Source organism: Sciurus carolinensis, chromosome 14 (genome assembly GCF_902686445.1).
Source record: "Sciurus carolinensis chromosome 14, mSciCar1.2, whole genome shotgun sequence".
Taxonomy (NCBI): Eukaryota; Metazoa; Chordata; class Mammalia; order Rodentia; family Sciuridae; genus Sciurus; species Sciurus carolinensis.
Window position 1 is genome coordinate 34,600,125 of NC_062226.1, and position 24,005 is coordinate 34,624,129.

Genomic DNA, 24,005 nt, shown 5'->3' on the forward strand with positions numbered 1-24,005 from the left:
GCGGACAGACGCCAGCCATGATAGCTCTGCCTGATGGTGGCTCCCCGCCTCATGTTAAGGTCCAGGAAAAAAGCTACTCACACGTGAACTGAGCAGTAGAGGAAGAGAGTGCTGCTTGTGGCCTGGGTCACCCCATCCTGGAGGAGGGACAGGATGGAGTTTGAGGGGACTTGGGTAGAGGTCAAGGGATGAGATTATAAAGGGAAGAACACGAGTGGTAAAAGGAAGGGAAATGCCAACCCCGCCCCGGGGGCCTGGGAGGGCCACTTCTCCCACCAACATGGTGACAAGCAGCACAAGGTAAGTCAGGGCTGCCTCTACTGCCCTGGTGAGGAAACCCCAGGTCAGAGGCTGCAGCTGGCACCCAAGCATCTGGCCAGCACGCGTGCTCGGTTTGCCCCAGCAGGGTTGTGGGGGTTTTGTTGTTACTGTTTTATACGTTCCCAGATTTCCCTGAAGATTTGGAAGACCTTGCCTACGAGGTCTACACTCCCATATGAACCGGTCAGTTGGGGTGCGGGTAAAGGCTGCCCCTTTAGATAAGACCTTCACTCTCCAGTTCACCACAGGCCTCTCCTCTCCCCTTTGCTTCGAATCACATTCAAGTTTGTGGTAGGTGGAATAATGGTCTCCCAAAGATGATTATATCCCAATACCTGGTACCTATGACTACATTACCTTACATGGCAAAGGGGACCTTGCAACTGGTGATCTTGAGGTGGGAGGTTATTCTGGAGAATATGAATGGCCCAACGTAGTCCCAAGGGTGCTGGTCAAAGGGAATCAGGAATCAGGGGGAGACATGGTGTTGGAAGAGGAGGTTGCAGTGATGCACCCACAAATCAAAGAATGTGAACAGCTGAAGAGGCAAGGGGACCTATTCTCCTGTGTCTACAGGAGGAGCACAGCTCTCCAAACCCCGGATTTCAGCCAAGTGAGACATATTTCAAACTTCTGAACTCCAGAACTGTAAAGTAATTAAGTTATATTGGTTTACTTTTTATTGTTTTGGTATTGCGGATTGAACTCAGGGGCACTTAACCAGTGAGCCACATCTCCAACCCTTTTTATATTTTATTTAGGGACACGTTCTTGCTAAGTTGCTTAGGACTTAGCTAAATTGCTGAGGCTGGCTTTGAACTCAGAATCTTCCTGCCTCAGCCTCCCAAGTTGCTGGGATTACAGGGGTGCACCACCATGCTCAGCAATTTATATTGTTTTAAGCCACCGAGTTTGTGAACATTTGTTCCATTTAGTAATGGGAAACTAAGACACGAATTCATTCACTCACAGCCCCTGCCAGCATTTGGGTTTGCAGCTCCTGGCCTACACAAGGCAGGACGGTGGCCAGCAGCATCCTGTTGTATAGACACACCATACCTACAGTGGACAGCTTTGGTTTTGTTTGCCCAACATCACTCTTTTTTTTTTTTTTTCTTCTGAGAATAGCTCTTCCCTGCTCCCACCTCCACCCCAACCATACTTTTAAGGGAGAGCTTCCCAGGATGGTATTCTGCACGTTCTGGGGAACTTGTTAAAGCATGCTAGATGTACGTGCCTTACGTTCTGCATTCCCAGTCCATTCCCTAATGATGCCGATGCTACTGGTGCCCAGAACATGCTTTGAGCAATGGGAGTAGAAGGTGAGATCTAAAGGACAAGTAGGGATCAAAAAGGCAGGTAGGACAGGCACAGGCACAGGCCTTGAGGCAGGAGGGATGGGGTGCAAGCAAGGAACTGGAAGAAGACAAGCATGCAGAAGCCAGAAGAATGAGGGGGTCGGTGGTGATGAAGAGGCAGTGGCTGCACCATGCAGAGACCAGGTGAGAGCTCTGACTTGCGGGGCAGGCACCCTGCATAAATCCAACAGGGTTTCACCCTGGAGGAACTCAGAGGACGGTGGCAAAGCCAATCCAAACCAAATGACTGCAATAAAGCCAGACACTTTCTAATAGTAGAGATTAGCAAGCACCGAGATGGGAAGCAGAGGAGGAAACACTGAGTCCCTCCCTGAACTCTTTGGGAGAGGATGACCTTCAGCCATGTATCTATCAGAATCAATTCAGACAAGTGCAATCAAACAGTGATTCTCAGCTGCACTGCACCTTAGCATCTCCTGGAGAAGCTTTTAGAAACACAGGTGTGGTGGTGCACGCCTGAAATCCCAGCAACTCAGGAGGCTGAGACAGGAGGATCACAAGTTTGAGGCCAGCCTCAGCATCATAGTGAGACCCTGTCTCAAATTTTAAAATAACTTAAAGAAGGGCTGGGGATGTAACTCAGTGTCAGAGTGCCCCTGGGTTCAGTCCCTAGTATCAAAAGAAAAAAGAATTGTTTTGGCTCATGGTTGCAGAGGTTCAGTCCATGGTCAGCTGACACTATAGCTCTAGGCAAGGAGGTGAGGCAGAATATCATGCAGAAGGGCTTGGTGGAAAACAGTTGCTCACTTCATGAGAGCCAGGAGGCAGAGAGAGAGAGAGAGCTCAACTTCCAGCGACAAAATATAAACCCCAAAGGCAGGCACCGTCCTAGCAACCTGCTTCCTCCAGCCTTCCACACCCACCTACGGTTACCACCCAGTACAGCAGGCCTTTGAAGTTATTGATCTAGCAAATGGATTCATCCACTGATTAGGTTATGGCCCTCATAATCTCACATGTGAGTTTCGGGTGACACCTCATATCCAAACCTTAACATCCTGCTCCAGGCCGAGAGGGATCCCAGCTGTTGAACCTAGTTTTATGATTTGGTTGTTCTATTTTGAAGCTCCTCCATGGACTTCAATGTGAAGCCAGGTTTGAGAATTATTGATGTAAGAGAAAATTCCAAATAACGTTGACTTAAATAAGAAAACAATGTATTTTTCTCTCACTCAGGAGTTCAGGAATGAGCTGCCGAGCTGGCTGTGGGGGCGGAGGGAGTGGGGATGACTCTGCTCCACCTTTATGCCAAGAGCACAGCACCTACTGAAGAACTTTGAGGAAGAAGGAGGAAGGTTGACACGATCCAGTTTGCCATTTGAAGAGGTCACTCTGTCACAGTGTATGTCCCTTCTAGCTTCCTAAGAGGCAGTAGGATTCTAAGTTCTGGACCAAGAACAGCAGGTGTTGTTAATTACTGAAGCTGGCAGCTGATATGCACAAAGGGGTTCATTACACGCTCTCCCTGTTTGTGTGTATATTTTAACTTGTTCATAACAAGAAGTTTAGAAAATATGATGTTACCAAATGAGTAGACTGTGTCCTCCTGGTTCAAAGGCTCTGTGGCTCCGCCCCCTTAGTCACTATCATGACTGGGCCCAAGGGGTCCTTGTCTTTATGTAAACCCAAAGTTAATTTTTGAACAGCAGTGACCAAATGACGGGGGTGGTGCAAAGGGCAGGAAGCTAGATGTCAGAGCCGGATCCTGGTCCCCACTCCAGCCTCTCTGTGTGACCTTGGGCAAATTCCTCCCTCTCGGCTGAGTCTTTGCATTGTAAGAAGAGGGGAATATGAAGTGGACCAAAGAACCGCAAGAGGACCCCAGAAAGTCCTAGTACAGCTGGTAAATAATGTTCCTTGTTAGCAGAGCCCTTGAGCCACACATTTTGGACCCCGGATGCATGTTATTTGTGAAACCCAGTTAACTGACTTTCCCAGCCTGTTATCACGGCTGGTTAGGAGCCATTAGGAAGTGCTGAGTACAAAGTGCTGGCCGGGACCCAGTGTATCTTCACTCATTTGCTGATTGAGCGAGCTTGAAATGCTGCCCATCGCTAATGACACGCAGTGCAGACTTGCCAAGGAACACGCAGGGCCTTTGGGATCCAGCAGGGCTGATATCAAGGTGACCAGAGGAGGGAAATGATAGTGAGTAGCATCTGAGGCCACCCTTGCCTTCCCCTCCGTCTCGAGCCAGCTCCTCTGGTTCCAAGGCTGTTTCCTCCTGCGGTCCCTCACCAGGCAGCAGCCTCCACATTAGCAAGCATCTGCCCTCCGCAGTTCCTGCCTTCGCTCAGCTCCTGTGACTGACAGCACCACGAGGCCAGGCCCCGTGCCAGGCCCTGAGAGCCCGACAAGAAGCAGACACCATCCCAGCCTCAGGTGGCTCACAGACTGGGGATGCAGACAGACGTGGAAATGGGCGAGTCTCTCTCCTGTGGTGCAAGAAAACCCAGTGGTGCCAAAAGAGCAGGGGAACAGGAAATGGGACCAAAGAGCCAAAGGAACCAAAAAATCTCAGTCTGTGTAGGTCCCTGGAGAAGGCGAGGCTGGAATGGAATTCATCCAGAAAGCTGAATGACGGGGAGAAATGATGTTTCTAGAAAACAGAGCTGCAGGTGCAGATGGCAGAGGTGAGAGGCAGCTTGGTGGCTTGGAGAGCGGGGAACAGCTCTTCCAGTTGGGGCCTGGGGCATGATCACAGGGTGGGGACCAGCAAGAGAGCCCGGACTGCAGCAGTAGGTGGCGGGCAGATCACAAAAGGCCTGGTATGTCATGCTAATGAGTTTGCATGTTTCCCTGAGGAGACACAGGCAGGAGGTGACTTGGCTAGATGAGAATCACTTGGTTTCATTGGATCCCATGGCTGAGAGTGAAGATGAGTTCATCTCCTAAGACCCCAATAGCAGTGGTGTACTTCAAAAGGTGGTTGATAAAGACACCCAGAGGTTAGCAGCTGAGGGAGCGAGCTCTGTGATTCTCAAGGATATGCACACTGTCCAGTTCACCCTTTGGTCCTCCCTAGTAGTGGGATGCTTCAACTGACAGCTACCACCTTCTAGGCAGTAGGATGTCAGGAGGGATGGAGAAAAGGGCCGAGTGTGCCTGACCACTGCTTCAAAGGTAGAGTCCCCAAACTCGCTTGTATCCCATTGGCCAGAGTTCAGTCCTATGATACAAGGAGCTGCAGGGAAGTCTTGGAAATGTAGTCTTTATTTTGTGTGGCCAAAATACTGGGGCTTCCATTTCTATGACTCAGTGGAAAAGACACACTGGGATAACTAGGAGGCTTTGCTACTGACCCTTCTGACTCTGCTTGAGGACAAGCATTATCGGCTTCAACTGACAGATAAGGACACTAATTGGCTCATCCATGGTGCCACTGGCATTACGAAACTTGGCATCAAATGCCAGGTTTTCGAATACCAGGCAAACAAGTGGAGAAAACTGACCTGGTGCCATGTCTCTTCCCCAAATCTGGTTCCCAAGATCCCTGCTTCAGTGGGGCCCAACTGTAGAGGATTCCCACTGAGGTAGGATTAAAGGAATAGACACAGGTAAAAGGAGACATAAAGGAAGGAAAGAGATTTCAATTCAGAAGTTTGGCATACTTTTTCAGGCTTGTGGTTCCCCAATCAGTCTCTCTTCCAAGCCTGTTACTCCCAAATTCCTGGGAAATCTGTAATTATACCTGTGCACTGTAAATTAACCCCCCAACAAATTTATTAAGCAAAGAGAGAAATGATATCTTAAAAATCCTATAGTTTAGGTGACTTTTCAGTACTATTTATTGACTAGATAATGATGATCACATTAGTCTGGTGATCTGGAGACTGACCAGACCACCAGAAATCATCTTAAGATCACCAGATTGATGTCATTTCTACATACCTTCACATACCCAACCCTTAACAAGTCTTCTTTAAAAGAAGATCTGAGGCTGGGCTCAGTGGCTTATGCCTATAACATCAGTGACTTGGGAGGCTAAGGCAGGAGGATTGCAAGTTCAAGGCCAGCTTCAGCCACTTGGCCAGATCCTGTCTCAAAATCAAAAAAAATAAAATAAAATAAAATAAAAAGAACAGGGAAGTAACTTACAGGTTCAATCCTCAGTACCCAAAACAAACAAACAAAACGCTTACGAAGGGCTGGGGTTGTGACTCAGCGGTAGAGTAGTTGCCTAGCATGTGTGAGGCGCTGGGTTCCATCCTCAGCACCACATTAAAAAATAAATAAAAAAATTTATTTATGGATTTATTTATTTATGGACATGTATCCATCTACAACTAAAAACTGTTTTTTAAAAAAGCTGGAAAGCAGGTCCAGCCCTGGAACTAGAGGAGATATTTATCTCCTGCTCTAAACTTTGCTGATTGCACCAAGTAGATGCAACAGTGTATTTGTTTGCAATTGCCACTGTAGCAAATCATCACAGCTTGTCCTAAAACAACACACATCTATTCTTTTAGAGTCTGGAAGTCAGCAGTCTGGAATCCTTTCCATGGGGCCAAAATCACTACCTGGGCAGGACTGTGCTCCTTCCTAAGGTTTGATGGAGAATCTATTTCCTCGCCTTTTTCAGCTTCTTGAGCTGCTTTTCTTTCATCTCTTGCATCTGGCTCCCTCCTCCATCTTCAAAGCCAGCAGCCCAGCGTCTGGACTGTCACATTGCTTTCTTTATCTGTGTCAACTCCCCCTCTGCCTCTTTTCTTAAGGACACTGTGTCATGTCCACAGCCTAGTTGTGCCAGGGCAGTGGGGTGGGATGCAGGCAGGTCAAAGAAAGTGCCTGGAGACAGCGCGGGAGACAGATGATTTATTGGGGATGCTCCAAGAAGAGTTCAGTGGCAACAGGCTGACAGCACCTCTGTCCTTATGGTGTTTTGACGAGCTGTACCTCCTGTCCCTCGTGATGATACACAAGATCCAGAGGTGGCAAGTCGTATCTGAGATTAGGTGACGAATACTGAGGCTTACTTCTCTCTGATCTCTCTCAGCACAGCAGATTGCCACGTGAACTTTGGAGGGAACTTGTGGCAAGAAACTGAGGCCTCCTTCCAGGCTGCCGACATTCCAAGAAGCCGTTCCTCCGGTGCAGGTGAGACTTCAGGTGGCTACAGTATTGACCAACAGCTTGCTCACAACCCCCAGGGAGAGCCAGAACCACCCAGTCAAGCCACTCCTAGATTCCTAACCTCAGACACTGCTATTTAAAGGGGTTAAGTTGGAATAATTTGTTATGCAGCAACAGACGGACTAAACATAATTAATATTCTCAGCCTGATTTTTTTTCTAGGATTTGTAATTTTTAGTTCTTTCAATGGGGCGTTCTGCAAACCTTAATTATAGAAGTAATTCGTGCTTGTTGTACAAGAATTAGATTACACTGAAAAAAATTGGAATGAAGAGGAAAATAAAAATTGTGTAATGATAACCACAATTTCCTATTTGGGGCCATTTTCCATACAACTATGCTTTCCATGCAAAAACACAAGATCCTCTGGTTGGGGATATTTTTTCAAAAGAAGAACAGGATCTTGAAGTATATTTGAAAGAACATTGAACTTGAAGTCTGATGACTTAATGTCTCAGGCTCATTTCTTCACAGTAGTTCATGATCTTAAGATTTTGAAATCTATTAAAACTTTTTATGAGCCTTAATTTCCTTGTCTGCAAATTATGAACAAATGGGATATGGTAAGGAGTAAAAGATCCATGACTTTAGAAAGTGACCAGCACATTACAGGTCAGAGACCAGCCTAGACTGTGTTTGCTGATGATGCATTGGAGTGGCGGAGGAGGGAGGGGGGACCATCAGCCTGAGAAGCAGCGCAGGAAAAGCCTGAGATAAGAAGGGCATGGTGGGAAGAGGGGTTTAGGCAGCAGAGGGTGGTTGGAGCTTAGAGAGGATGGGGGGAAGGCCATCGGGGTCAGTAGTTATGGGCAACATTTGAAGATTTTTTTTTTTTTTTTTTTATGGTACCAGGGATTGAACCCAGGGGCACTTAACTACTAAGCCACATCCCCAGCCCTTCTTAAATATTTTATTTAGAAATAAAATATTTCTGAGTTGCTTAGGACCTTGCTAAGTTGCTGAGGTTGACTTTGAACTTGTGATCCTCCTGCCTCAGCCTCCTGAGTCACTGGGATTACTAGTATGTGCCAGTGCGCTCGGTGAAGAGCTTTTCTTGAAGGTGTGATGGTTCCCGCCCTTTATTTGCCTGCCCACTCAGTCCCCATCCAACATCTGTCCCACCACACCACGCCCAGGGCACTTGGCCTGCCTGCCTTTAAGGGTCCTCTCTGAGAGGCTCTGACCGCCCTGGACACCCTACATGTCTCTCTTCATCTCCATCAAAGTTCACCCATCTGCTGTCTGCTAAGTTTAGGCCAGATGAGAACAATCTGAGACAAATTAGGAGGTGAACTATCAGATATGCCAGTCAGAGAGCTCATATCTGCTAAGGCTTTGTCACTGCAAGGACCTAACTTGACATGACTGAAGTCACCTTTGTCATAACAGTCACTGTGCCCACCAGGTGACCCTGACACACATACCAAACCCTGTGGGGCAAAATCATTAAGACAGTCAGCTGAGTGGGCTGTACTGTTCTCATACAGCCTAAACCTGATTTTCCCAAACAGTTGCCCTGTGACCGTGGATGTACAGCTTCTCCTCTCTAGATGTCGGCTGTCCATCTATAAAGCCAGGGGACTAGACTAGACAGTTGTTTCTGCATGGGCCCTTCATAGTTGACACATTTCGGAGGATCCTGTCACTTGGAAATACTTCCTCTCAGGTGAGAATGAAATACATGCAACTTGAGAGTCAAAATAGATTCCAGCAAGGTGCCCAAGGGAATGGGTGATGACAGGGGCCTCTGGGCATAAACAGGAAGAGACTTCTGGGCTGGAAAGCCTCCCAGGCCCCATCCACCTGTGACTTGTTGAGGAGTTCCTCAATTTCAAGTCCACTTGAGAAAGTAATTTCTAACCAGCAGAATTATCCTGGAGGGAAGACCCTGCCTTGGGAGGGAATGAGCTCCCAGGCTTCACAGTGTGCAAACAAAGCTGGAGAAACCATCTGCAGGGATACTATAGAACAGAGGTTGCGAACCAAAATGTGTTCAGAGGCTGGCGGGTGAGCCAAGAGTGACACAGGCTTGTGTATCACACACACAGGGGCCTGCTCTTTACATCTGCAAATAAGGATCTTCTCTACAGGTATTTCACTTGGCATAATGTCCTCCTGGTTCATCCATGTTGTCACAAATGGCAGAATTTCCTTAAGACTGAATAATATTTCAGTGTTTATATTTACCCACAATTTTTATTTATCCATCCATCATACAGAAAGAAAAATGCTGCATTATTTCTCTTATATGTGGAAAAAGTTGAACTCACAGGAACAGAGTAGAAGGGAAATTAACAGGGGATGGGGTGGGAGAAATGGGGAGATATTGGCTAAAGGGTCCAAACTTGAAGTTACAAGATGAATAAGTTCTGCAGACCTAATGCACAGCATGGTGATTGTAGTTAAAAATAATGGGTTATATATATATTTGGAATTAGAGTCAGGCGCTATGGCACAGGTCTGTAATCAAAGCAACTCTGGAAGCTGAGATAGGAAGTTCTTAAGTTCAAGGCCAACCTGGACAACTTAGCAAAATTTACTACTCAGTGGTAGAGTGTTATGTAGCAAGAACAGGTCCTGGATTTAATCCTTAACATTGCAAAAAAGAAAAGAGAAGGAAAGGAAGGAAGGGAGGGAGGAAGGAAGGAAGGAAGGAAGGAAGGAAGGAAGGAAGGAAGGAAGGAAGGAAGGAAGGAAGAAAGGAGGGATTTGCTAAGAGGATAGACCTTAAGTATTTTCACTGGGCAGGGGAGTAACTACTGAGGACGTGAAGTGAGGGATATGTTAATAAGCTTAATTCTTACCATCATCCAAAACATATACATATTTCACAACATCACATTGAATACGATATCTGAATATATACAATTTCTATTTGTCAGTGATGCCTAATCAAGCTGGTATAAAAGAGAATTATCTTTCTCATCATTTCTTGGAGAATGTGGTCCTCTTGGCCCATTTTTTCCCTCCATGTTGGGGATGGAAACCAGGGTCTAGAATGTGCGGGGCAAGTGTCCCAGCACTGAGCTACGCCCAGCCCTTCCTCCTGTTTTTGATAGATGCGATGGTACAGAGAAATGTGTCTCTACTCCAGAAAAGCAGTGCTACGAGCGGGATGATCAACAGAACCAACCCCAGCCTAGTGACCGGAGAGGAGGAGGGACGAGAACCGTGCTGGCAGACGTCTCGCAGACCTCTCAGAGGGAAGAATGCTTCCTGTGGATAGAGAAGCAGAAAAAATTCTTTTTTACATTTTTTTAGCAGTCCTACTTTTTAAAAATGTTTCATTGTAGTGAGATGAACATAGAGAAAAGTGCATGATTTTAAGTGTACAGCTCAAGGACTTTCCTGTGATGAACACATCTGTGAGATCGACATTCAGGTTCAGAGACAGAATGGAGAAGTCAGACGTCCTGGTCTAACCCAGGGGCCCTTCCAATCACACCCTCCAGAGGCCAACCTTTGCTGCCTTTTATTTTATTTTATTTTATTTATTTATTTATTTATCTTTTGTACCACGAATTGAACCCAGGGTTGCTTAATCACTGGGCCACATCCCCAACCCTTTTTTATATTTTATGTTGAGACAGGGTCTCACTGAGTTACGCAGCACCTCACTAAGTTTCTGAGGCTGGCTTTGAACTTGCCATCCTCCTGCCTCAGTCTCCCACACTGCTGCGATTACAGGCATGCGCCAGCTCCATTGCTGCCTTTCTGACACCATGAACTAGATAAGCCTAGGTTTGCCCTTTGCATAAATGGGATTCTACGACCGGGAGTCATAGGGTGTTGCTTCTTGAGTCTTTTATTCAGCATCATGTGAGATTCATTCATGTAGTAGCTGTTTTGCCCATTGCTCTAGAGTGTTCCTTTAGCAATTTTCTACCCTTTTCAGAGGGGGATGTATCCATTACACCCCAAAAGCTGTGTATGAGATCATTGTTCCAAATAATTCCGTGTTTAAATATTAACTACAAAATTTTAAGCATCTTTTGCAGGTCAAAACACAGTGTTTCCCTGTGAACATCCATTTCCAGTCTCTCTAGTGGACAGAGTTCAGACGGCTGAGCAGCCGATTAGACCAGAGCATTCTCGACATCTCCCTTGCTGGAGAGTGCAGTCTGCGGGGGTCTGTCTAATGTTTCTACTCCCACCCCACATCACCCCTGAAAGCTTGTAAAACAGGCCTCACCCTCCTTATTTACCTCCCCAGAACACCAGGAGGATTGACTAATAAATGTCTGCAAATTGCTAGTGAAGAGAAACAGGGCTGTAAATACACAATAATCATGAGCCTAATCAGCATTAGATCCAAGGGCGTGACTCCATTAAGCCAACCCCCTGCCCGGGCCCTAATCCTCACCCTCCAGCTGCTGCTTCACTCTTCTGTAAGCACTTCATGGGTCCCTGCTGTGGGCTGGGCTGTGTCTGGAAGAAGCTGCAGACCCAGGGAAGAGCCTTGAAGAGCTCCTAGATCCACTCTCACTCTACAAAGAAGAAACTGAGACACAAAGACAGAAAGAAATCTGCCCAGCTCACCGTGCCCACTGGACAGAGCTAGGGACCAAAACCAGGTGTTTCAACTTCAGCCCAGTCTTCCTCCTTCTGTGCCCAGAAGGACCTGGAATCTCACAAAGGGACTCCTCAGTCCCTGGTCATTGCTTTAGCACACTCTCTGGGCCCTCTAATCCCCCAGTCCTCTCCTGGCAGTGACCTAGGTCAGGAGGGATGTCCCCCACCCCACCACGTTGGTTTCCCAGTCCTGTGCCTTTCCAAACCTGTCAGACTGGCAAGTCTGTCTGGGGTCCACCATGCCCACCATTAGCCTTCTCACTTCTGCCCTGAGGTCCTCCAGGATACTCTTTGGAGGGCCCAATGTCAGACAGACCTGGAATTGACCTAGGTTTCCTGGGTTCTAGATCTGGGGTCCTTATTCCACCTGGGAGGAAGTTCTGCTGTGCAGAATAATCAGAGGCTTCAAGTTTGGCCTGGGAGGAGGCTGGAGTGAGCACCAAGAAGCCTATTTCCAGTCCTGACCAAAGGTCATCTTCTTTCATGTGTCTTAGGTGTACTGCATGCATTATGGTCATGAACTCTACAAAGAAACAACCACTGACTAATGGTTGAGGACTCAGAGAAGTCCACAAGCTAAGTGGCAGGGCTAGGTTGGAACCAGGGAGAGCATATGAACTGTCTAAGGTGCTAGGCTGCCACCTGCTGTGGGGTCAGATTTCTCATACTGCTTATACCAGGATCTTCAGATAAGTGGGTGGGTGCTGGGGACATTAGGGCCTGTGGGACCTCCTTTATGAGGACAGTCAGTTGTATCCCGGAGCCCATGGCTCCTTTTAGCAAGATCCTCTTTTAAAACCTGCCTCTTCCACCCCCACTGCCTCCCTTTTGCCCTCAACTTCGCCTCCACGGCGGCCTTTGGTGAGACACGCTTGCTGTGGTGCTGGGAACCCATTTGTTCCTGAAGCTGGAGCTCACTCTGCCTACTCTCCTATCTGGCTCCTGGACATTTCCCTCTGGCTCTTGAACTCAGTTTCCCCACCTGTGCACTCACAGCTGAGCAATAAGGACTCTATATTTAACTTCACTGCACCCTTTCTTCTCGGGCAGCCAGCCCCCTCGCCGTCCATGGCGTAATGTCAGGAACTGTACAACCGCAAACTAAGTGATAACAAGGATAGCCTGAGGAAATAACGATCCTCCACAAAAATAGGCACTGTTGTTCTTGAGCTCTGCGTGACTGATGAAGATCAGATAGGCATCGCTGGCCACTCTGGAACCCTCGCCTGCTATGAGAAACTGCCCATCACCCACCTCTGTAAACAACTGCTAAGTCAGCTTCTGTCAAGATGGACGTTGGACAAGAATCCTCCATCATCTGCATCGACTGCCTTTTCCAATAAAGTTGTCTTTCTTGCTTCAACACCTTGTCTCTCCACCTAAATGGCCTGTCCTACAGCAAGCAGACAGACTTGGGTCCAGTGACTCAAGGAAGCCTCTGAAGTGACCCTGAATCCCTCATGATCACTCTTCCCACCTGCTTCAGGCAGGGAGACCAGTCTGCAGAAGGAGAGTCAAGGGACTGGAACTCTTCACGCCAGGGAGTGAACGGCTGATCACCCCCGTGCAGCTCCCTCTTTCCCAACCTTACCCTTAAGGACACAAATAAACAAAGAATGGGTGAAATGTCCTGGTGGCATCTTATGTGGACTGAAGAAGAGGAGAGAACTTCTCTCGTAAGTGAAGAAGGTAAGAGTTAGGACCGAAAACCTCTTTGCGACAGCTTGAGGTGAGGCTTTGGCTCTGAAATCAGACAGAGTTGAGTTCAAATCACAGGGATTACTGTCACAGGCCGGATTAGTGGCCCTGGCAAATGAGTAACCTCTCTGAGACTCACTTTCCATATCTTTAAAAGAGAATAATGACCTCTGCCCTCTGAGACTTTGTTTAAAAATTGTTTTATTTTTTGGTACTGGAGACTGAACCCAGGGGCACTTAACCACTAAGCCACATCCCCATCCCTTTTTTGTATTTTATTTAGAGACAGGGTCTTATTGAGTTGCTTAGGGCCCTGGGGTAATAGAGTACCCCTGGAGTCAATTCCCAGTACCACTGGGAATTGCTGAGGCTGGCTTTAAACTTCTGATCCTCCTGCCTCAGCCTCCTGAGCCGCTAGGGTTACAGGCATGCACCACTGTGGCTGGCTCCTCTGAGACTTCTAATGAACTGTAAGCAAGATAACACACATAAGGCGCTGTAGCTCTAAGCCAGGCTCCTGGGCTCACAGGGCAGGGTCTCTTTCCCTCCCTCCTCTCCTTTCACTGCTGAATGCAGACCTTTCTCCACCTCTGCCCTCAGGACCAGGATCAGGCGTGTGAAGTAGTCTGGGGCAGGCCTGGCCGCAGGTTTGAGGTGCCAGGCCCATGGCGGGGTAAAGCAGCTTGCCCCCAGGCAAGTTTGGCTCAGACTGCTGCTTTGTTTAACTTCAATGTTCAACTTCCTGCTTCTATTTCAAAATCTGAGTCTGTGTGATGACCTGACAGCGGCTGAGAAATGTGAGGCCCTGCCTCTGGGTGACAGAGGCTCAGAGGCTGCCTGGATGTGTGACAGCCAGCCCTCTCCCTGCCTGGAAGCACATTCATTCATTGACTCATTCATTCATTCACGAATTCGTCCACCCATATCTACTAGATGCTACTGTTCCCCATGCCGTGGGCCAAATGCCGGGATCTGATTAGTGAACAAGGCCAATATGGTCCCTGGCCTCCCAGCCTGGGTTCTTATAGTATAGGGCAGGGGTCAGTCATCAGGGAGCATGAGCACCGGTGTAAAGCATTCTGAAGGACATCATCAAGGTGACCGATGGGCAGTAACAAGTTAGAACAGTGGTGCATGCCAATAATCCCAGGGACTTGGGAAACTGAGGCAAGAGGATTACAAATTCATGGCCAGTCTTAAGAACTTAGTGAGACCCTGTTTCAAAATAAAAAGTATAAAAAAAACCCTGCTGGGCTGGGGATGTAACTCAGTAATAAGAGTACCCCTGGAGTCAATTCCCAGTACCACTGACCAAAAAAAAGGTGGCCATGGACTTGAGGGTTTCTGCCAAATAACTCATCCAACAATTATTCACATCCGCTCTCTCTGTAGAGATAGTAGATTAAATATCACATATAACTATGATATGCAAAATAAATTACATGTTTATTTTAAATAAAGTGATATATTCATACTACACATAACTTACATTTAAATATCACATTAAAAATAAAATATTTAAAATTACTTTCTTATTTCTTGATGGACTTTTATTTTATTCATTTATTTATATGTGGTACTGAGACTCAAGTCCAATGCCTCTCGCATGCTAGGCAAGAACTCTACCACTGAGTCACAACCCCAGCCCAGCAAAATAAAATATTTTAAAGGGAAAACTTTTTACGTTAGTACTTTTTCAATAGTACTTCTCCCATGTACATTTCTATTTTTTAAAAAGTGTTTTTAATACGTCTTTAATTACATTTTCCCTACTTTTTGCGTGAGGGATGCCGCATTTTAATTTTGCACAGGCCGCTGCAAATTATATAACCAACCCTCCTAGGAGCCCCAGAGCAGGGGAGTATGGAGCAGGGGATGCAGGGCCGGGGCCAGCCCAGGGGATTAGGAGACACCCTTGTGAGCAAGACCCCTTGGTTTCCTTCTGCACTATGAGGAACAGCCTGTGGCAAAAATAGTTCATATAAAAGGATGAGGAGCCTTTTTCAGTGACTCTGTCCTGGGATGAAAGGTGAGGCAGCAAGGCCACAGTAAAGCCCAGTCAGTGTCCACTGCTGTGCAGGGCCAGGCTCAGCTGAAGACGGCACTGCCCTCATGACACTGGGGACACTGAGCTCAGGAGAACATAACTGTCCTGGGTCTGATTCTGGGGATGCAGGCATCACACTGGAGAAAGGACAGCCCTAGGAGGAAGTCCAGGCCTAGACAGCTCCTGTGGATGGGCATTCTGCAGCCCCAGGGGTCCTTCCTACCCAGACCCAAGGGAAAGGACATGGCACCATCACGCAGGTCTCTCAGAATCCGTCCTGTCCCTTCCCCTCCTTTCTCCCTCTCCCTCTTCCTCCTCCCACCCCTTTCCTCCTCTTCCTTTCTGTCCCCCTCCTCTTCTCTCTCATCTCCCCTTCCTCTCCCGTCCTCATCCCCCTCTCCTTCCCCTTCACCTCTCCTCGCTCTTTACCCTCACCCCTGCCACCACTCCCTCCTGATTCATGCTCATCAGAGAGGGCTTGGCCAGTGGTCCAACTCCAGGGATCTAGTCTAGTGACCCAGAGAGGCCCTGAGTCCTGGAGGTAGCAGGACTAATGACCCTCTTTCCTCAGGGTCAGCGTCTCAAACGTTCCCTGCAGGTTCCATGGGAGGGGGATGCCCAGGGTTGTGTGGGGAGGAGTTTGTCTCAGGAGAAGGGAGCTGTGAGGTCGTAGTGCTCCTGGTGGGCCTGTGGGAATGGGGTGTTGGAGTCCCAGAAAAGGCCAATGGGGCAGGGCGTCAGTGACCAGAGGTGATGCTGAGTCCTGAGTCACCGAGATTACAGGCATGGGCTACCACACCTGACCATTGCTTCTTTTTTTGAGGGACTCTCTGTGGTAGGTCCCATGTTCCATGGGAACTCGCTATGTCCCATTAGAGGTGGAAGAAAATGCTGGTTTTTCTCCTAACAGGTTTTCCCCATTAAAAACATTACACAGGAAAGTTACAGGATAGTGAAAAGAAGAAAAAAGGGCTTCATACCACAGACTCAAACCTCAAAAAATAAATATTATAATATTGGTGTATTTCTTTCTAGATTTTGCTATGCATATTTTTGCACTATGTAAAAAATAGATATTCTATCAAGCGTATATACTGTATTTGCTTGCTTTATCACTTTTGTGATTTCCAATTTTTTATATTAAGAATTTGCTTTAGAGTTGCATGCATAGTTGTACTTTTTAATAATTGATCTCCTTTCAAAAAAGCGTATGTTTTTTCATGAAGTTTTGGCCATTACTAACCCAGAATTTTTGTTCTTTGTTCTCTGTGATCTCCTTAGGTGAGCTGTTCACTCACGTGTTTGGTTAATCCAGCGCCAGTTTCTCCTCAATGTTAGCATGAATTGAATAGCTTCGACGAAACAGAGAAATTCTTTGGAAGACACAAACTACCAAAGCTTCACTCTAGAAGTCAATAACAAGAATCGCCCTATACACATTAAATAAATTGAATTCAAAACTGAAAACCCTCCAACAAAGGAAAACCCAGCGGGCTCCACTGTGAATTCAAATACCAAGTTATTTAAGGAAAAAATAATCCCAGTTCCACACAAACTTTTACAGAAAATAGAAGAGGCGGAAACACTTCTCAATCATTTTTGAATCCCTGATATCAAAAAGAGAAAAAAAAGGGAAAACGACCATCTACAATTCCTCATGAATATAGATGCAAAAATCCTTAGCAAAATATTATCAAAGCAGCGCATACAGCAGAGAGCTCATAATTGCCATGTCGGGAAGTAGTCAGTCTTTCAAGCGGACACACAAACTGCAGGGCTTTCATGCGATGGGACACTGTGCTGGGAGAGAAAGGAATGACCTACAGAGACGCAAGGACAGGGAGAAGTCTCAAATGCATTACGGGGAGGTAGAGACTGAGGTATGATCTTATCTACATGGCATCCTGAAAAAGATGCAATTATGGGAACAGAAAACAGGTCATTTGATGGCCAGGATGAAGAGCAGGATGCCCAGAGCGACATTGTAAGAAGGAATTTCTTGTGGTAATAGAATAGTCCTGGGTCTTATGTCCAAGTACAGTTGTGTCACAATGTATCCCACTTTTATGTGTAATTATTATGTACTAATAAAAAATTTTAAAAAGCCAGGAGCACGTCTGTAATTCTAGTGACTCGGGAGGCTGAGGCAGGAGGGTCACACATTCAAGGCCAGTGTGGGCACCTTAGCAAGACCCTGAGCAACTTAATGAGACCTTGTCTCAAAATAAACAACAAAAATGACTAGGGATGTAGATCCGTGGTAAAGGTCCCCTGGGTTCAATCCCCAAAGTGGGGATTTGGTCCTTGTAGCAATGTCCTCTAATGAAGAAGAACATGTTTTCAAAATGTGAGAATTCTGGGTTAAAAATCTGTCTCCTCCACTTCCCAGCTGTGTGATTTTGGCACATTATTTAACCTTACTGGCTATGTTAGCTTTCTGTCACTATGACAAAATACCTGATATAATCAACATAAAAGGAGGAAAGGTTTATTTTGGCCCTGTTGCTCTGGGTCTGTGGCAGCATGGTACATCATGATGGGAGCACATGGCAGAGGAGGCCTATTCACCATCTGAGATATAAAACAGAGCAAGAGGAAGGGACCAGGGTCCCAATATCCCTTTTAAGGGCACACTACCAATCACCCAACTTCCTTCCACTAGGGCCTACCCCTTAAAGGTCCCACCACCTCCCAAAAGTGCCACAGACTCAGAACCACGCCTTTAATGGGCCTTTGGAGACACTCAAGATCCAAACTAAGGCTAGCCTTGTTACATAGCCATAATAAACAGTCCTGTGCATGGTGGAATGAACTGGGGACATCATCCTGGATTATCCAGGTGAGCTGGATACAATTTCAAGTGTTCTTATACGGGAAAGAGGGAATCAGGAGACAGAGGTTGGAGTGATGAGAGGGTCGGGAAAAGGCCAAGAAGCAGCCTCCAGGGGTACCAGCCCTGCAGGCCCGTTTTAGACGTCTGACTTCCACTAAGTTCATGGTAGCCTGTGCTACAAGAGCAATAGGAAACCAACACAGCTTCTCAGGTGAAAGGGCCTGTTTCTCAGACCAGGGGACTTGGTGTGGTCCAAGGGCGTGGAACAGAACCTATACGGCAATAGAGAAAGCAGGGTCCCAGAAACGTGGGCACAGAGTGGGGTTGCTTTTGACTGGTCTGTGTGCCAGTCACCTTCCTGGCTAAGTGGAAAGCCAGTGATCCTGTCTCCAAACGAAGAGAGAGTCCTTCACCCTGCCTTCATGAAGCAGCTGCTTGCTGCTGGAGTTCTCCGTGAGTGTGGGCCTGACTGCAGAAGCAGAGCCCTTCCCTGCTTTCTCAGAGACCTGACACCATGCCATGCAAACCGTATTGAATGTGGAAGTGAATTAGGAGTCTGGCTTGTTTTGTTTAGTTTTGTTTGCAGCCGGCTTTCCCCCCATGTCCACTGGAGGGTGCTGTGTACATGTTTATGAAGGAGGCTCTGCCCGCTGACACCCGAGCATCCTCAGAGCAGGCAAACAAGCGGAGAAACGCGGACAAAGACACAGCCACACTCTGCTGACATCCAGACACAGGGGCATGCACAGACTCACAAATCACCCACACAGCATGCACACCCACATAAATCTGTGTATCTGTGTATATACACACTAGCACGTGTGCAAACATATTCATGGCAACAGTCACATGGCCGTAAAGTACACACAATGCACAGATCCACATATGCAGTAGATTCCTTCAGAAGCACACATACCAATCCACACAGATTCACACACACACACACACACACACACACACACACACACACCCCATTAGACTCAGACCATTAGCTCAGAAATGCATATGGCCAGTTACAGGTTGGTAGACAATCAGCCACGTGTACAGTGTCATAAATATACATCAGACACAGAGACCTAAGCATGAAAAGACAGAAGCACAGACACATCTAAACACCACACATGTGCACATAGGTATGGGCCTACCCTGGGCCTTTGTTGTCTTACTTTTGTGGCAAAGACAATCCCTTGAGGGATGATTAACATTGTGTTGTTTTCCAAGGAAAACAATGGAAATGTCAACTTCTTAATCTCCATGGAACTGTTTTATTCGTTAAATGTTAATGAACGGCATTTCAGATAATACACTGGGTCTCTTAAGAGAAAAATAGTAGCCCTGCTCTGACAAAGCAGAAAACCCAAGCTACAGTTTTGCAAACAGCTCATTAACATATGGAAGGCTCCGAGACTCTCTAAAAGAGATCTGTTAAAAAAAAAAAAAAATCTGATGCAATTTCAATAGAAAAATTGAGATAAGCCAAAAAAATCATGTAAAGTTGAAGAATAATAAATCCAAACAAGTCCTTGCTTCTCAGAAAGGGAGATAAAGAAAGATGGAGCCTTTTCAAATGATTATCAGATGGGCCAGCCCTGGAAATTTGCCTTTGATAAGACAAAGGCATTAAAATAAAGGAAAACTTTAAAAAATGGGGAGAGAGAAAGGGACCTATGAAAATAGCTGACTTGATAGCAGCATTGCTCTACCATGAAGCTGAGAAGGCGCAGGGAGGATCCAATGGTGCGGGTGGCTTTGTGGGGACTACGCTGTCGGCTCCTCTCTTCACAATCCTCAGGAGGCAGGGGACAGGGATGGAGCCCAGTCAGGACACACAGGTGCAAGTCCCGCCTCTGCCACCTCCATATTCAGTGACACAGGCAGGTCCCTGCTCCTCCTTGGACCTTGGTCTCCCCAGGTGGACAATGAGGAACGTGCCTTCTCTGATCCCTCAAGTTCCTTCCTTCTCTGACACTTCATCATTACAAGCCCTCAACTGCACCTCGGAGACCCCTCTGCCTCCTGGGACTGGAATCACTGCAAGTGGCTCTATTTGTGCATTTAACAAAGTGCCCGTTCCAGCCCATCAGCTCGATCCCAGTGAACAATAGCTCAGGAATAGATAAAAGGCATTCATCAGGCAGCCAGGCCCAATTATCATGTCACACTGAATGAATGTATTTTAAAATCTTTTTTGACAAGAAAATGTTCCAAGTAGGTACCTTCAAATTAGCTGGAAAATCCAGAAAATTTGCTATTAGGCCCTCTTTGAAGAACCTTTATTCCCCCCCACTGTTCCCGAGGAATTCCTTGGATATTATTAATTCCTTCTAAGAGTCTGCCCTTGTGCCTCCTGCTGGGACCGAAACACTCTGCCTGTCTGCCCAACTCCCCAGGAGCTACTGCCGAGATGATACACACCATGGCCCAAATGGGGATCACCTGTCCATCAACTTTAAGTGTCGGGTGGTCTCTGGTGGAAATGCAGTCAATTCCATCCCACCGCCATTTCCTGAGCTTCTGCCCTGTGTCTGAGCTCTGCCATGGAGCTGAGTCCTTCTAGCTCTTGCCCTGGAAGGGAGACTCCACTACAGGCGACATGCTTACAAGCAGAGCGGTGTTAGCAGGAGGTTGTACAGCACTGCGATCAGTCAGATGGACTTCATTTAAAGCCCAATTCAGCCACTGGCTGTGTGACCTTGGGCAGGTGACTTTGACTCTCCGAGCCTTGCTTTCCTTATCTCTAAGTGGGGAGATGGTACCTGAATCCTGAGACTGGATAGTTTCACAGGGCACAGAAGGTACCTCCCTTTATGGTACGGTTGGCATTCCAGGGCTCAGAGCTGCTTCCAAACTCATCTCTTCTCACAACACACAGTGGACTCTATTTTCAGCTTCCTGTCGCATGTGGTTCAATTTGGCTTTGGTCTGGGAGAAGAGCTCTCTCTGGCCCCATGAGAAATTACACCAAATGCGGGGCTCCCGGAATGTGTGGCTCTGGTTCCAGATCTGGAAAAGCAATGGCAAGCACTTGCTGGAAAGGAGACGGATTCAGGGGATTCATTTCCCTTCAGGGGACAGTCAGAAGAGGACAACGGCATGGTCAGAGACAGCCTTCTTGGGTGCTTAGTTTTCTCATGAAGTCCTCATCGTCTCCGAAAGAAAAAGCTCTGAGGAAGTGACCAAGCCATCCCTCAGGGCCAGGCACGTGCTGTACACATCGTAGTTAGATCGGAACCCACTTTCTTCCCGGGAACCCTGTGCTTTGTCTTTTGTAAAGTGCCGTCCACCCATGTCCTCCCCTGTCCCTCTGCATGGCTGCACAGTAGGGTGTGGGGGTGGATGGCCTCTCCTACCTCCAGAAGCAGCCTCAAGCAGGGCTGGTGGAAGGTGGTGGAAGGGGCGGGATGAGGGCGTCAGGGGTTGAGCTGGGTCCCTGCTGCCCAAAGACCTGGGAACAGGGCTGGACCAATCATCCCAGGACCCAGCTGTGAACTGCAGACAGATTCAGACCAAGAAACCCCTCATGAGCCTTTCAGTGTTTTTCTGCTTCCATAAAAACCCAGGGCCTTGGGGATTCCTCCTGGCATTCTTCCTCCCTCCCCATCTTCTTATCAGCCAGGGCCCTGGACCAAGCCAGCTGGGGACCAAGCCCTGGACCTTTGCTGATGACACTGTCCAGTTGCCAGGGCAGGCTGTCTGGCAGACAGGGTCGTGCCCAGAGCCAACTGAGGGAACAGGGCCTCCGGTTACACCCTGACAGCTGGATGCCAGAGTCTCTCCACAGGGCTCATCGCCAGTGTCACCCAAGAGCATTGGATGTGGTGTGGAAAAGGGACACACTCAAGAGAATGAGAGCTTTGTCTTCTCCCTCCCTACCATCCGGTGAGTGAGAACAAAGTCCAAGCACCGCAGGTATTAGAGATTCATCCAGAATTCCCTGGCCGGGCCTCCCAAAGGGCACCAGACTGAGCTCAGATGCCCCTGCTCTCAGGGCCCTTAAAGCCTGAGAGGGCAAACAGAGGCACCGAGACATTAACATCCTCCACTTGACTGAGTGCTGGCCTCAAAGGCTGCTAGGAGTGGAGGTACCAGTTTCGTCTGCCCAGGTAGGGAAGAGGCAGGATCTTATAGGACAGGCAGGAAAGGTCAGGGAAGAACATTCTGCCAGAGGGAACGGCCTGGGCAAAGGCTCAGAGCCAAGAAGGCCTGTGTTGGGAAAAACTGGAACTCTGATCTGGGATCTGCGGGGAATGCGGGAGGGTGGGAGCAGGAGAGATGGGCCTGGCAAGATGGGCCGCAGTGAAGGGTCTCAAAGACGAGGAGGAGGGCCACATGGCCATCAGGGACACGGAAACAGCAGAGTCCACATTAAATGTCCTGGTCTCTACGACAGCTGGGTGTTGGATGGAGGAGATGAAATCCACCATCGAGCGACCACTCGACAACCAGCAAGTCCAACAGGCCCCATTCCAGGCTCTGCTACACACGCCAAGGGCGGCGTCCAAAGATGGAATCCGGAAGACAGAAGCAGGAACCCAGCACCCAGGGCTGCGGCCGGAGGCTCCACCTCTGACAATCTTTGGACAACACCTTTGAGAGGCGGCCAGAGGCCCACAGCTCCAGATCCCCCTTATCTCTCTTGTAAACACAGATGTTTTACTACCTTGTCAGAGGCCGGTTTTTCAGCTTGCCTTGGGGAAAACAGACATTTCAACCCCTTCAGCCTCCTGAAAACATGCCACGGTGAGGTCTCCGGCTTGAATGCGAAATCGCTGCGAACCTCTTCTGGAGGGTGGAGGAGGGCCACCCAGGCCTCCGCTCCTTGCTTCACCTGGTGAAGGCCAGACCTGGAGAGAAAGCTCTGACGGTGGACCAGTCCGCCTCTCAGTAGACTGAAGGCCCTGAGGGTCTCAGAAGTGGGAATCCCCGGCACCTCCCTGGGTGGCTTCTCCAGAAACGCTTGGGCATGCCGGGCCAGCAAAAAGGAGGGAGCCTCCGTGTCATGCTGTCTAGGACCACAGAGCCCCCAACTCCAGCAGAGCTGAAACGCGGGGGCTCCGGGCTTCCAGCCTCTCCTCTCTGCCACCAGGTCCAGCTATCTCAGATCTGGGGCAGAAAGGGCCACAGTTGCTCCCAGAGGACAGTTGAGTCACTCAAGTCTCAGCAAGGCGTTGTCTGGTTTGACGTCTACTTCCCTTTGCATTCCAAATAATGACCCGGAAATGCCAGGCCCTGGGGCCCAATGTAGAGTGACTGCCAAGCCCAAAGGGTAGCCTCGACTGAGTCCCTTGATGGTAGCCCAGAAGGACAGCTGGGATGTGGGAGAACAAGAAGTAGACACTGGAAACTCTACACCACCACTTGGTAGTGCTGGGACACAGGCAAGCTCCTTGACCCCTTTGTGCCTCAGTTCCTTCTTCTTAAGAAAGGAGAAATAATACGGGGTAGGATCCTGTCATGGGGGTCCAGCACTGCCTATGGCCTCTGAGCACCCTTGGTAGAGTCCTTGTCCCCCAAGTCCTGACTCCTCATTGTCACCACAGGCAGATGGGGTCAACCCCAGAGCTAGCTGAGGGCTTTGAAATCATCTGTTAAAATGTCTGTAAACAAAGACCACTGTGCAATGTAACAGGGCTAGGACTTGACTTCTCCCGGTCAGATGACCTGACACCCAACGCAAAGTGCCTCGGCCTAGCGCTGGTGGTCTAGCCCAGCCCCGTGAGTGGGTCCCTTTCTCCTGGAGGAGCTTTGGGTATGTGCTGGTGGTGGGGCTCAGGGTGTGGTCACAGCAACAGATGCTGGAACCTCAGGGAAGTTGCTGGATTCCAGGCCCTATCCGGTAGGCGATGGGGAACCTGGAAGGTCTTTGAGTAGGAAAGAGCGTGACCAGAGCCGTGTATTAGAAAGAACCATCTGGCAACCCTTGTGGAGGGACAGTGACACTGAGGACAGAGAAACTGATGCACAATCCTCATGAGGTCCAGATGAGCAACGGCAAGACCCAAACAAGGTCTGAGTGACTTGG

General features: G+C 48.2%; 1 long non-coding RNA gene across 1 annotated transcript; it reads left to right on the plus strand.

Annotated features, from left to right (window-relative positions):
- The first annotated feature begins 3,443 nt into the window (after positions 1–3,443).
- LOC124964576 (uncharacterized) lies at positions 3,444–17,252 on the plus strand. The gene is made up of 4 exons (XR_007104994.1): positions 3,444–4,333; positions 6,697–6,797; positions 12,892–13,094; positions 16,432–17,252. It is a non-coding gene; the product is annotated as an uncharacterized LOC124964576 (long non-coding RNA).
- The last annotated feature ends 6,753 nt before the right edge of the window (positions 17,253–24,005 follow it).